Genomic DNA, 15,898 nt, shown 5'->3' with positions numbered 1-15,898 from the left:
CCCAGTAAAACAGCCAAAATCCAAGTCGAGCCAAATTAGTTCGCGTTTCCAAAAAAAGAGGTCGCATGGCTCAAATTATGACGCCTCCTAGCGGTGATGCACAGAACCCTCTGAAAACAGCTGAAATATTGCATTTCTGACGCAGCAGCGAGCTGTCAGATTTGGACTTAGCCAAATTTAAAATGTTTACGTTTTCTCTACCGCGTGCAGGTTCGTTCGGTTCTTCGTGGAATCTGGAACACGGCGTGGACCATGTTCCGGTTCTTGGTACGTGTTGTGGTTTTTTAAATAAAAATCGGAAAAATAGCTGCCGGAAGAGTGCCGTGTGCGGACTGCGGTAGTGCCGTTTTTTTTTTGCCGGATCGGGAAAAAGAGTTCTGGGCGCTCGAAAAGAAATGCCCGCTGCCGTGCGCTTCCGGGACAGCAGCAATCTGCGGGACAGGCGTGGAACCGGTACCGTTTCATTCGATTCCGAACCGGAGAACAGTCCGGTCATGGTCATGGTAGTGTGACCGACGGCGAAAACGATCGCCACACCTACCGCTGTAGCGGCCATCTGGGCCATCAGACCGAGCCCTGGCTGGGGGCGGCTATCAGTGGAAAACGACAGCACTCGGTGGGACGTGCTGGATCATGGGCTGGGATGGTGGTGGGATCGCTTGGCGTGGGGGAAGACCCGCGGCGACCTGACGTGGTGGAGCTGCTAGTTAAGAACTGCGGCGGAGAAGCGGGCTGAACTTGCTCGCGCGATTTTGTGATGTTGATTGATTGTGAGGGGGAGGGGGAGGTGGGGTGTTGTGGAATGGTGCGAATTGATAAAAGGAATAAAAAGCAATTCAGAGGAAGAAAAAGTGAACAAAAATTATACGAAGAAAACTCAAACTGGAACCAGAAGGTTCATATGATCACCGCGAGAAAAAGAAGAATCTTTGAGGCTGGCCGGGACAACCGGAAGGTGTTCGGGTAGGACTAACATGTCCTGGATATTTTCTTCCGCTTTAAATAACTGAGCAGCAGTTCTAGGAGACAAACGAGTTTGCCCTGAAGATGGAACACATAAGGTTAATAGGGGAAATATGCCCATTTTAATCACTCTAAGCCGTTCGACCAATTCTCATCACTTTTGCCGTTTTCCGCTATTAAATCAATATTTCAGATGTATCAACAATGGAGAGTTGCTTGCTCACTTTTGTTTGAGCTATTTATTACTTTGGAACAGTCAAAAACACTTTATTAAAGCTGTAATTCATGATCAAAGTGCTGATAGGCCGATAATAGAAATAGGCTGAGAAAGGGTATAGTTCCCCTATAACGGGTAAGTAGAATCAGACCATTTCTCGATTTCTTTTATTGCAAATGATAAGTGTCAAGTTTATAATGTTTCACATTAAATTAAATTTTAGTATGATTTTATTGATTATTAATTATTGATGCAACAAATTAAAATGTTTAGGTTTTTAATGATTTGAAAGTATTCAAGTATTCGGAATATTTTGGGCATTTAATGTATTTTCAGAGATTTAAAAAATTCATACCATTTCGAATATTGGAAGTGTTTTAAGTTCTTCAAAATATTCTAATAAATTGGTGTAATCAAAAAATCAAAACATCCACACACATTCACGACCCCAAGGTCTTTTGTGGTCTTTATTGCAAGTTTCTGCTCGAGCTTAGGAGTCCGAAGGCTTGAATGGGGAGGTGGACCAAAACCTCTTTCTACTCCAAGGAACTTTCCACCCCAGGGTTCGAACTGACGACCTTTGGATTGCGAGTCCAACCGCCACCAGCGATTCCACCGGAGTAGGCTTGGTTTGGTGTGTTGTTTGTACTTATGGCATGGAGACGACTCCTACACCTGGAATAACTTAACGGCCTAACAACAACCGAGGCCGGGACCGACGTTTTACTTCCCCACCCGATGGAATGTTGGAGCAGATGGGAATCGAACCCATGATCATCTGCTTACAAAGCGGACAGCGTAACCATTCGGTTAAGCCTGCCGCCGAAGTATTGATTAGATTCGAATAATTAAGCAATTCAAATATTTCCAAATTTATTAAGTATTTTAACTTCAATTCTTTCAAGTATTTAAAGCATTTCTGGTATTCAAAGTTTTATAAATACAATGATATCCTTTCCTAACTCATTTAAAAACTGGAAGTCTTGAAAGAATTTTATAGAATTTTATGTGTTCAAGTATTTTAAGTAAATTTTATATTTCCTGTGTTTTGAAAGTATCAAAGGAGTTTACAAAAGAATTCATTTTTTTTTAAGTATTTACATAAATTGCAATGATTCTATTGAATGTTCCGAATAATTGACGATATATTAATATCAAAAATTATAAATCAATTTCAAATTATGAAAATATATTAAGTAAATAAATTTGTTGAAAAATTCAAATGTATCAAGTATTTTAAATATAACAAACATAAGAGTACTAAGAGTGAGATTGGGTCAAACAGAAATGCAGAAATTTGTATGATTAAGTATTTTGGATATCTGGATTTTTAAAAACAAAAAAATGGTCCAATAAATTTCCAGTTTCTGCTTTCTGGGTGTTTTAGAAACCGCCTTGAGTTAAGGGTATTAAAAAAAGCAAAAACTGAAAATTTGGTTTATTGGACCTTTTAAAAAAACTCCTGATATCTAGTCATTAATCACAGTATTTTATTTATTTTAAGGATTTCAAGTATTTTAAACATTCAAAGCAAATGTTGAGTTATTCAAATATTTAAATACTTTATAAATTTGAAATATTTGAATACTTTAAATACATGAAATTATTGTACTTCAGATATTTTAAATACATTAAGGCCGTTGCAAATATTTGAAATTTTTAGTCCCTTCAAATAGATTGCTTCGATTTTTCGTTCTATAATTTGATAACTCCCGCTCTCGACGGTCCCTTCAATATCGACAACGAGAGAGTCCACTGAACTTAAAATTCATGACATGCTTAAAATTCTTCAAATACTTGAAAATCTTTTTAAAAAACTTGAAACACTTGAAATACGTAATGCACTTCAGCTACTTGATATACTTACAATACATAGAATAATTAGAATATTTTTATTTTTTTTAATACTTAAGTGAAGTGAAATACTTGAAATATTTTTAATACTTTGAATACTTTGGACACTTTAACTGAAAATTTAAATAATCAAAAAAATGTAATATATTTTAAATTGAAATATTTAACAAATACTTTGAATTTGAATACCTAAATACTTAAAAGTTTGAAAACTTAATAAACTTCAAATACTTAGAATGCTAAGTATACTTAAAATATTTGAAATTCTTTTTTAATATTTATTCAGATTTTCTTTTCCATGTACATTCATTCAGTTAAAATATTATTGAGTGTCCAACCACAATCAATGACTTTTCACCTCAATTTTAAATTTGATATTCTTTATACAATTGAAATACTTGGTATACTTCGAACAATTGAAGTACATGACGAACATTAACTACTTGATATATTTGATGGAATATATGAAATTTTATTAATACTTTGGATACTTTAATAATTAAAATTCTTGATATAAATAAAATACATGAAATCTTGATGTAATTCAAATACTTTAAATACTTGAAGTTCTTTTAAAACATTAAATATTTAAAATATTTAAATACTTTGAACTCTTTAAGTACTTGAAATATTTTACGCACCTGCAATTACTGAATTTTTTGAAATACTTCAAATATTTTGAATTTCAATAATTGTTAAACTACTTTGAATCAACTTTGAATACTTTAATTCCTTTGAATACTTTGATTACTTGAACTCATTGAATACTTACAACAGTATTTGATATACTTAAAATACATAAAATACATAAAAGTGAAATCCTTGAAATTTGTTGAATACTTTCAATAGTCTTAGTCCTTTGAATACTAATACTTTTAATACATTAAATTCTTGCCATACTGAAGTACTTTAAATAATGTAAATAATTAAAATATTTGATTACTTCAAATACATTGAGTACCTTGAATATTTGAAATAAATAACATACTTCTAATACTTGAAGTACTTTAAATACTTAAAATAATAAACTCTTGAAATACTTGATAAACTTCAAAAAAAACTTGAAATGCCTTCAATGCTTGAAATAAGTGAAACACTTTAAATACTTTGAATATTTTAAATTCTTTAGATATTTTAGTCCTTTGTAAGCACTTTAAGCACTTAAATACTTTAAATCACATTAAATCTTTAAGCACTTTAAGGGTGCACAGCAACGAAGGAAGTTGTTGTATTCTTATTCCAAAATTGTCATACTTACGGACTCAATCCTGCAATAACGGAATTGTAAAATTAATCATACTTTATTGTAAATTACTTTGTGGACAGTACTTTAGGGGATGAATACAAAAATATTTCAATAGTACCTGTAGTTTTTAAGATACTAAAATGTCTGTAACGAAAATCTGGGTGCAAAAACTCTGGTTGATGTGCACCGTTAAATACTTTAAATACTTTAATTACTGTAAATACTGTAAATACTTTAAATACTTTAAATACTTTAAATACTTTAAAAAATACTTTAAATACTTTAAATACTTTGCATACTTTAAATACTGTAAATACTTTGCATACTTTAAATACTTTAAATACTTTAAATACTTTAAATACTTTAAATACTTTAAATACTTTAAAAACTTTAAATACTTTTAATACTTTTAATACTTTTAATACTTTGAATACTTTGAATACTTTGAATACTTTAAATACTTTAAATACTTTAAATACTTTAAATACTTTAAATACTTTAAATACTTTAAATACTTTAAATACTTTAAATACTTTAAATACTTTAAATACTTTAAATACTTTAAATACTTTAAATACTTTAAAAACTTTAAATACTTTTAATACTTTTAATACATTTAATACTTTGAATACTTTGAATACTTTGAATACTTTAAATACTTTAAATACTTTAAATACTTTAAACACTTTAAATACTTTAAAAAATACTTTAAATACTTTAAATACTTTCAATACTTTCAATACTTTAAATACTTTAATTTAAATACTTGGAATACTTGAAATACTTGAAATACTTTGAATCTAGAGTAAATTTTCAAAACATCCTTTGAGTCGTGGGTTTCCTATGCTGATAGGACCTTTTGAAAATTTAATCTAGAAATCCAGAGCACTTTACATACTTTACATACTTTAAACACTAGTACATATTAGTTATTAGTACATTAAATACTCTAAACAATCAAAACATTTGTAATATTTGCATGTTTGAAATACTTTGTTTTTAGTATTTGATGTACTTGATATTCTTCAAATACTAAAAACATTAGAAATTTTTGAAAACATTAAATACTTTGAATTCTTTATATACTTGAAACTCTGGAAGTTCTTTATATTCTTTTAAAAATTCAAAATATTTGAAACACTTTAAAGATTTTATATACTTTATATACTTGATATAGTTCAAATACTTGAAATGTTTTAAACACTTGAAATACTTTCAATACATTTAACACTAAAAATAATTGAAATACTTTGAATACTTTAAATACATTAAGACTTTAAATTCTTGTACGGTGCACATCAACCAGAGCTTTTGCACCCAGATTTTTGTTACAGAAATTTTAGTGTCTTCAAAACTACGGCTACTATCGAAATATTTTTTTATTCATCACCTAGAGTTTACAAAGTAATTTTCATCATAGTTTGATTAATTTTACAATCCCACTATTGCAGGATTGGGTCCGTAAGTTTGACAATTTTGGAATAAGAAGACAACAACTTCTTTCGTTGTTGTGCACTAGCGTGGCTAACAGATATATGAAAAAGACAAAAGTGTTCAATTTCGAACGCCTCGACCGGAATTTTGTAGCAATATGGCCCCAGAACATAACCTGAAATTTTGAGCGTATTTGGTTAAGGTTTAGTACTTCCACCATTGACCTGAAGTTAGTATGGAACTTCTAAAAATTTCCTATTCTCAGGTTTCTTATAGTTTTTGATCCGGGGAACAACTTTGTAGAACATCGCAAAGCGCTAATAATTGATCCCGAAAAGATACAGGATATTTTTTGGAGTACGGAAACAAAATTCAACGTTCTCTAAAAATTTGTCTGTATCTTTATGGGATTAATTCCTAGCGCTTTGCGATGTTCTACAAAGTTGTTCCCCGGATCAAAACCTATGAGAAACCTCTATTCTGAAAAAAATCATACGGCATAGGAAAACTTTCTCAAAGAAGAGTTAAAAAGTTGAAAATAAATAAATTAAATTTAATGAAATTTCTTTATAACTTCAGATTAAGAGTGGAACAACTAAACATTAACAAAATGCGCTCAAAATTTCAGGCTAGCTTCTGCGGTTATAATGCTACAAAATTTCGGTCGAGGCGTTCGAAATTGAACACTTTTGTCTTTTTCATATATCCGTGAGCCACGCTATTGTGCACCCTTAAAAACTTTAAATATTTTATTACTTCAAATACTTTGGGTACTTTGAATATTTGAAGTTAATTAAATACTTGATGTATTTGAAATTTTTGAAACACTCAAAATACTTGTAATACTTAGAGTACTTTTAATACTTAAATATTTAATATTCTTAAAATACTTGATAAACTTCAAATACTTAAAATACTTGAAATTTAATCAATGCCTAAAATAATTGATATACGTTTAAAACTTAAAATATTTCGTATTCTTTGAATTGTGTAGTCCTTTGAATACATCAAATATTTGAAATAATTGAAAAACTTGCAATACTTGAAATACTTGATTTACTAGATGTACTTTATTTAGGGGAAATATACCCATTTTAATCACTCTAAGCCGTTCGATCAATTCTCATCACTTTCGCCGTTTTCCGCTATTAAATCAACATTTTTAGATGTATCAACAATGGAGAGTTGCTTGCTCACTTTTATTTGAGCTATTTATTACTTTGGATCAGTCAAAAACACTTTATAAAAGCTTTAATTCTTGATCAAAGTGCTGATAGGCCGATAATAGAAATAGGCTGAAAAAGGGTATAGTTCCCCTACTTCAAATATTTGACATATTTGAACAATTCTAATACATTAAATAATTGCAATACTTCAAATACTTCATATACTTGAAAAACTAGTTTCAAATATTTGAAATACTTGATATTTAAAAAAAACTACGTTCAAAACATAAATTCATTGAAATACTTTAAATATTTTAAATAGGTACCTGAATTATTTTAATCCTTTGAATACGAAGAATACTATTAAATACTTCATATACCTGAAGTACTTTAAATACTTAACATATTTGAAATATTTGAATACATTTAATAGTTTAAATACTTCAAATGCTTGAAATTGCTGAAATGCTTGAAACGCACATTACAATACTCAACACATTAAATTCTTTGAATACTTGGAAAACTTCAATACTTCGATTGCCTTGATTAATTCAAACAAAATTTAAATACTTTATATACTGACAACACTTACTGTAACAGTACTTTTAATTTTTAATATTTTCCCTCAATAGTATTAATACCTTCTCACCTAAACTACTCAATTTCATGGGCTCTTTAAAAAAATCTAAAATAGCACAGGAAATTCTATCTTGAAAGCAAAATTTTAAGACAAATTTAATACAGTTAATTTTAAAAGATATCGAAAAAGTCATTAATATCGAGAAGTTCTTAGAAACTATGGATAAAAAAATATACGAATTCAAGAATTTAAGAATTTAAGAATTTAAGAATTTAAGAATTTAAGAATTTAAGAATTTAAGAATTTAAGAATTTAAGAATTTAAGAATTTAAGAATTTAAGAATTTAAGAATTTAAGAATTTAAGAATTTAAGAATTTAAGAATTTAAGAATTTAAGAATTTAAGAATTTAAGAATTTAAGAATTTAAGAATTTAAGAATTTAAGAATTTAAGAATTTAAGAATTTAAGAATTTAAGAATTTAAGAATTTAAGAATTTAAGAATTTAAGAATTTAAGAATTTAAGAATTTAAGAATTTAAGAATTTAAGAATTTAAGAATTTAAGAATTTAAGAATTTAAGAATTTAAGAATTTAAGAATTTAAGAATTTAAGAATTTAAGAATTTAAGAATTTAAGAATTTAAGAATTTAAGAATTTAAGAATTTAAGAATTTAAGAATTTAAGAATTTAAGAATTTAAGAATTTAAGAAGTTAAGAATTTAAGAATTTAAGAATTTAAGAAGAATTTAAGAATTTAAGAATTTAAGAATTTAAGAATTTAAGAATTTAAGAATTTAAGAATTTAAGAATTTAAGAATTTAAGAATTTAAGAATTTAAGAATTTAAGAATTTAAGAATTTAAGAATTTAAGAATTTAAGAATTTAAGAATTTAAGAATTTAAGAATTTAAGAATTTAAGAATTTAAGAATTTAAGAATTTAAGAATTTAAGAATTTAAGAATTTAAGAATTTAAGAATTTAAGAATTTTAGAATTTTAGAATTTTAGAATTTTAGAATTTTAGAATTTTAGAATTTTAGAATTTTAGAATTTTAGAATTTTAGAATTTTAGAATTTTAGAATTTTAGAATTTTAGAATTTTAGAATTTTAGAATTTTAGAATTTTAGAATTTTAGAATTTTAGAATTTTAGAATTTTAGAATTTTAGAATTTTAGAATTTTAGAATTTTAGAATTTTAGAATTTTAGAATTTTAGAATTTTAGAATTTTAGAATTTTAGAATTTTAGAATTTTAGAATTTTAGAATTTTAGAATTTTAGAATTTTAGAATTTTAGAATTTTAGAATTTTAGAATTTTAGAATTTTAGAATTTTAGAATTTTAGAATTTTAGAATTTTAGAATTTTAGAATTTTAGAATTTTAGAATTTTAGAATTTTAGAATTTTAGAATTTTAAAATTTTAGAATTTTAGAATTTTAGAATTTTAGAATTTGATAATTTTAGAATTTTAGAATTTTAGAATTTTAGAATTTTAGAATTTTAGAATTTTAGAATTTTAACAGGGTGGCCACTCAAGTCGGGAAATCGGGAAAGTCGGGAAAAAGTCGGGAATTCGCCAAAATCCGCCAAAAATCGGGAAAAAGTCGGGAATTTATGATTTTTTGTCAAAAAGTCGGGAAAAGTCGGGAATTCTGAGCATACTTGTTTGAAAATTATTTTTTAACCCTTGAATAATTTTGTACAATTTTCAAATTGAATTCACTCATTTCTGTTCTAGTAACTTACTTTAAATTTAAGGTTCTTTGCACTATTTCAATATATTTGAGTATGGAAAAGCTGTTTAAGACATTCAAAATCTTATTCATAAAGTCTTTTTTTATGAATCAAATGATCGCTATTAATTTTTGTTCATAAAACAAGAGGTAAAGTTAATGAAAAACTAATATTAAAATAGAGCCTAATGGCCAGCTTAGAATTGTGATTCTATTTGATTTTGTCACATAATTGAATATTTAAACTTGAGTTTGGCAATGGTTTTTTTGGGTAAATATTTGTAATTGTTTAACTAAATTCATTGAGTAATTTAAAATATGTTTTTTTTTCAAATGTTGCCCTTGAACTTTTTTTTGTGAGTATGGATAAATCACCTACCATAGATAAAGCTTGATTTTCAGTTTGCGGAAAACTTAAATATCGAATAAAATCCGAAATTGGAAAACTTGTTTACGTTTTGAAAATATTGAAATTGCAAAAAAAAATCCAAAAAATTTTGAGTTATTGCTTGATTGTTTAAAAAATTGTCTCTTCAAACATTTTGCTTAAAATAAGTGGGAAAACATAAAATCATATCAAACTGAATTTTCATTGAAAAAAAAAAAAAAGTTAAATACTGCATACCATACCGATAAATTAACATTGATTTTAAAAATCAATATCAAAAATTACAAAATTAAAAAGGGAACTTGGCAAAAACATTTTCTTTTATGAATTCCTTGAATTTTTTCTAAATCCTTTTAATGAATAATAACAGCAATTATTTTTTTGCGAATTCTTTGATTTAAAATGATGATGAAGTTAAACAAAAATATCATAAACTTTACATTTGCCAATTTAAAAAATACCATGGAAGTTATAAGAATTGTTGTACTTTTGATTATTTTTTCAAAGACTAATTGTTTGTGTTTCTACTCTGAATCATAATAATGAAATTACATTTTTAAAGTTTTCTTTATTTGTTGTTTAGTTTCTATATTTACAAAATAATACCTACACTTGGGTTTTTTTTAATTCATTGAGATTTTTTTTCGGTTGTTAATATTGACTTTTCTTATAGAAGGTTTTTTGTTTGAAATCATTCTTTAAATAAGAAATGTCTATGTTTTGAGCATTCTGGAAAAGTCTGGAAAAAAGTCGGGAAAAAGTCGGGAATTTGAAAATGGAATTTGAGTGGTCACCCTGATTTTAGAATTTTAGAATTTTAGAATATTAGAATATTAGAATTTTTGAATTTTAGAAAAGAAAAGAAGAACAACAGTCAAACTTTCAGAATCATATTCATAATAAATATTTATAAGAACTATTTAAAAGTATTTTGCCCGATATATTTAGATTTTAGTTTTGAGTCTACATTTAATTCAAACCTTTTTTGATTTCCATTGATCATTAAGGTATTGAATACAGTAGTTGTTCGGTAACCGACAAACGTCAAAAAACCAAAAACAAAACCGAAATGACCGAGGGGTTAATGGATGCCAAAAACCTGTTCAAATAATAGAAAAAAAACAGTTTTCAAATTTTTATTTGATTAACACATGAAAAGTAAGCATTGTTAATAAATTTTAGTAACTTTTATGTTTATATTTCATCAGGAAAATATTATGCATCGGTGGTCCCCTCGTTATTTTTCGTTCAGCCCAGTTAGCGAGCAGCACTCGATGACTGGGCTACGTTTTCGAACAACTACTGTACATATATACTTTAAAAATACAAATAGAAAATAAAAAAAAAACTGATTCTTTTCAAGCATGTTCCTTTTTTGTGTAAACATTTTAATTTGGTAATCATTTTTTTTTCGTTTTCTTTTTTTGCTTTTCCATCGAGCACCAACAAAATCGTCAACGTATCCCATCCAGCCCACAAGTTCCTGAGTCCAGCCGAGTCCGGTTCCAGATTGCAGAGACGAACGTTTTGAAGAAGTACTATGTAGTACGATTGACCACGCTGAGAATGCGTCATACTATGCCACAGAAACGCCGTCAAGTAACCATTGGGATCGCACCTTGGCCATTTATTTATCCTTCAGTGAAATGTTGTACAAAAGTGAGTTGATTTTTAGAATTAAACAAAACAAACTAATCCCTTGCTTTTCTTCCAGCCGGAGGATTATTCCGGTTCCTCCTCCGGTACAAGCCGGTGCATCGTGCTGGATATTTCGCAGAAGGACTCCCCTGACGGAGCGAAGTCCGTGCAGGATGGTTTGGCTTAGTCGGAAGGAATCGCCGCCCGGGAAACTCTCCGCGACCATCCCGAACTCGCGCAAGTCCCTGTTCGAGTCGTGGATTTCCACTCCAAAGCGCAAGAGCTCGAACGAGATTGCGGCGTCGTCGAGCAAGCCGAAGATCCCAAAGGAACCAGCTGGACTCGCAAGCCTTCGACGCCTGGGAGAGCGAGCAGATGGAACTGATTGTTGCCGGAGGCGGTCGTTCAGCAGGTCGATGACGACGATGATTACTTCCCGAGCTACCAGGAGGCCGTCGATCCCAACTGCAGCCAGTTGTTCCTGGAGGAAGTCGATCGCAATGGGAAGAAGAGGTGCACTCGATCGTGAAAAACAGCGCAACCTGCTCGCAGTACATCCGGCTCGAGCGATCCATGATGGAGGAGTACAACGCGAACCTGCTGGACGACTTTGTGTACAGTCAGTTGGCGCGGGAGTTCGATTCGTCCCAGCAGCGCCAGCAGATCATGGGCGTGTTCAACGGGTTTGAACGCACCCTGCTGGACACGAGCAACGTCGAGTTCAACGCCCCGCCGCCGGAGGTTGATGCGGACCTGGCCGAAATCAACTGGGAGGAGGATGTGACGATCGCGGCCGAGAAACCGTCGAACCGGTCCCGGTTCAACATTTTCGGCAAGCAGGCTAGCGCGGAGTTCAAGACGATCGGCTACGACTTGGGCATTCCGCTGTTAAATCGCTTCCTGCGGCGGTAAGCCCGCGTCAGCCGCATCGACTTACCCGTCGTTACGCTGGTTACATTGGAACAAGACCAACTTCAGATCAACTTCAAATTGGTGAGGAAGGACGGCGCTGTAGGGACTTCGAATCTATTGTTTAACCATTGAATTCTTTTCAGAAAAACTACTCGGTAATCATGACCCGGTACAAGCAATTCTGGACTACATCTCGACCTCGAAGAACATGAAGCAGTTGCAAAACTTTTACGAGACCACGCTGGAAGCGCTCAAAGACGCCAAGAACAATCGGCTCTGGTTCAAAACCAACACGAAGCTCGGGAAGCTGTACTTCGATCGGAACGACTTTGGCAAGCTCCAGAAAATCCTCAAACAGCTGCACCAATCCTGCCAGACGGACGACGGCGAGGACGACCTTAAAAAGGGAAAGCTACTAGAAGTCTACGCGCTTGAGATCCAAATGTTACACCGTAACATTGTTACACCGTAACATTGTTACACCGTAACATTGTTACACCGTAACATTGTTACACCGTAACATTGTTACACCGTTAAATTGTTACACCGTAACATTGTTGTACCGTAATATGATTACACCGTAACATTGTTATACCGTAACTACGATGCAACGAATGTTGCGGTGTAACCATGTTGCGGTGTAACCAAACTACGGTGTAACGAATGGTGCGGTGTAACAATGTTACGTAGTAACACTGCTACGGTATAACAATGTTACGGTGTAACCAAACTACGGTGTAACGAATGTTACGGTGTAACAACGTTACGGTGTAACAATGTTACGGTGTAACAATGTTACGTTATAACAATGTTACGGTGTAACAATGTTACGTTATAACAATGTTACGGTGTAACAATGTTACGATGTAGCAATGTTACGGTGTAACAATGTTACGGTGTAACAATGTTACAGTGTTACAGTGTAACAATGTTATGGTGTAACAATGTTACGGTGTAATAATGTTACTGTGTAAAAATGTTACGGTGTAACAATGTTACGGTGTAACGAATGTTGTGGTGTAACAATGTTACGGTGTAATCATATTACGGTGTAACGGATGTTACGGTATAATGAATGTTACATTGTAACATTGCTACACTCTAATATTTGTTACACAGTGCATTATTCCTATGGTTCTCATTAGCCTGGTTAGCCTGGCTTAAGCCATGGTTCATGGTTCACTGAACCAGGATTGAACCACAAATTGAGGCTTAAGCCGAACCAAGTTTATAGGTGAACCTAGCCTAACCGGTTCATTTGGGAACTCTGTTAGAATTTCTGGTTTTCCGTAAACTTATATTTTCGAATTTCTAATTTTCACATTTTTAAGCTTTTGTAATTTTGACTTGTAATTTCTGAATAAAATAAATACTTTAATATTAAAATTATTATTCAATTCTGCATACTTTTTATTTAGAATTTCCAAATTTAAGATTTTTTACTATTGAGTTTTTCAGTCAGATAACAGATATTTGTATGATAACTGTCAAGTTTATTTTCACTCTGGTTAACTTCATTTCGATCCGTATGGATCAATTGGACAGCGCACTGGACTCACAATCCAGAGGTTGCTGGTTGGTACTAGAAATAGTGGCCGACAGCTATAAAGACAACTTCTGTTATTACTCATTCTCCTTTTAATTTCAAAGTTCTGCATGAGATTCGGCGGGGATTTTCAATATTATTATATCGAATACAATATTATTAAAACGTTTGTGAGTATCAGTCGCATATACAAAGGAAATTTCTTGATATATATTTGAATTTATGTTTAAATTTTCTGTGATGATTTGCTTATATCAAATATAGGTGGTTGATTTTATTTAAAAAATACTAATAACAAAATTTTTCAATTTAATAAAGTCGTTTTGAACCAAATTACTGATTTCTTCAATATTCATTCAAATTTGATAATAAAAATAAATGCAACTTCAACCAAACAAAGACAAATAATTCTAAAAAATCGCTGAAAAAATTAGCCACCGGCAGCTCGGGGACTTCTCGAGCACCTATCTTGGCTACTCGACGGATCCCCGATGAACTTTTTCTTCGCTGAATGAACTCGAAGGCTAATTTAGCTTTAGCTTTGCTACCCGCGGTGCGAAAGTTGGGGTGCAAACATGTCGGGAGCAAATCGGATGAACTCTTTCAAAATTTTGGAAATGATATTTTATTGATGTAAGCAAACAACTAGGACATATAATGCAATTGGAAGCATGTTCTATCATGCTAGAATGTAGTTTTATTGATTTCGATCAACAAAACGGCTAGAATTTGAAAATAAATAAATTAGATCCCCGCGGTGGGCTTGATTCGGTAGCCAAATTAGCTCCCAGCGGTGCGAAAACGTGTATTAGCTACGGAGCAAAGCTAAAACTGGGGATCCAACCGATAGGTTTGCCACGCAATTAGATCTCTGCGGTGGAGATGCCCTAAGAACAACAAAAAGCTAAAGGCCCTTCACGAACAGTCCCTGCACATTAAATCAGCCATCCCGCACCCCTTTATCATGGGCGTCACCTGGGAGTGTGGCGGTAGGTGCGCGCGAAGGCGAGTTCGAAAAGGTACACACGGACTTTTTCGAGGCGTTTAACAACTACGACGAGTACGGCTCGTCCCGGCGCACGACCTGTCTCAAATACCTCGTCCTCGCGAACGTGCTCAAGAGGTCCGGCATCAACCCGTTCGACTCGCAGGAAGCGAAACCGCACAAAAACGGCCCGGAAATTTTGTCCATGACGAACCTGATCGTGAGCTACAAGAACAACGACATCATGGAGTTCGAGTCGATCCTGCGGAACAACCGGAACAACACCATGGCCGATCCGTTCATCCGGGAGCACATCGAGAACCTGCTGCGGAACAGCTCGAGCTGACCGTGATCGATCGATGACGATCGTGCGCAGCAGCAGCAGCGCCAGGTCGGCCGCCATGACCGGAACCACGACGGTCGTTTGGGGAAAGTAGCAAGGGATGGGGAGTCAAGCTGTTTTGTGCCACCCCACGTAGTTAGTCGGAATATTAATTCTGTTCACGGAACCGAATTGTATTGACGTATTTATTTAAAGTATGTCATGAACATTTTAAAACTTAACCGAAATCTAAAGTATAATTTATCTTGTTCCAGGACTCACTGGAACCGTTTTTGCCGGAACCGATGCCTTTCAAAAGGGCATTTTCTACAAGGCCGGGCGCGTGTTCAACGTTGTAAATTACGCCCTCGATGTGATCGTGATGAGGCGCGTCAACGGGACAATCCTGGTCAAGCGCATCGAGCAAGTGAAGTCGTCCCGATGCCGTAAGGACATTCTACATCGCGTCAAGGAAAACTGCTCCTGGCCTTGATCTACCTGAAGCGCAACGTGGCACACTACGTGACGAGCAGGTCATCGTGAACTCTTCCACGTCCGTCTTCCGGATGGCCCCGATTCCCGGCGCGATTTCGTCGTGGTGCCGCGAATTCGTCAAGAGTTTGAAAAACATAACCAAAAAAACATAAAATTTGTAAATCTACCAGATAATAAATCTTTACGTGTTCTAGTATTTTTTGTCCAGTTTTTGTATATTGCTTAATTTATTAAAAGGGCGAATTGGCTTTTATTAGTCAATTCGCCCTTTTGATAAATTTGGCAATGTTTACCAAATCAAACCAAAACAATCTCTTAATTTTCCTACTCACCGCTAGAGGTCGCATCGGTCGGTTAATTGAACAGCGACATCTATGTTTGAAGTCTGAACTACTTGAAATAATTCCTGAGATGCGAGT

General features: G+C 32.5%; 2 pseudogenes; both read left to right on the top strand.

Moving 5' to 3' along the window:
• Window positions 1-11: 11 nt before the first annotated feature.
• On the top strand, window positions 12-11,748 carry LOC128092993 (uncharacterized; annotated as a pseudogene).
• A 44-nt stretch (window positions 11,749-11,792) lies between these two features.
• Window positions 11,793-15,675, top strand: LOC120428155 (COP9 signalosome complex subunit 2-like; annotated as a pseudogene).
• Window positions 15,676-15,898: the final 223 nt, after the last annotated feature.

The sequence above is a fragment of the Culex pipiens genome, chromosome 2, assembly GCF_016801865.2.
Source record: "Culex pipiens pallens isolate TS chromosome 2, TS_CPP_V2, whole genome shotgun sequence".
Lineage (NCBI taxonomy): Eukaryota > Metazoa > Arthropoda > Insecta > Diptera > Culicidae > Culex > Culex pipiens.
The sequence above is the reverse complement of the archived record's forward strand: the minus strand, read 5'-3'. Positions and strand labels throughout refer to the sequence as shown.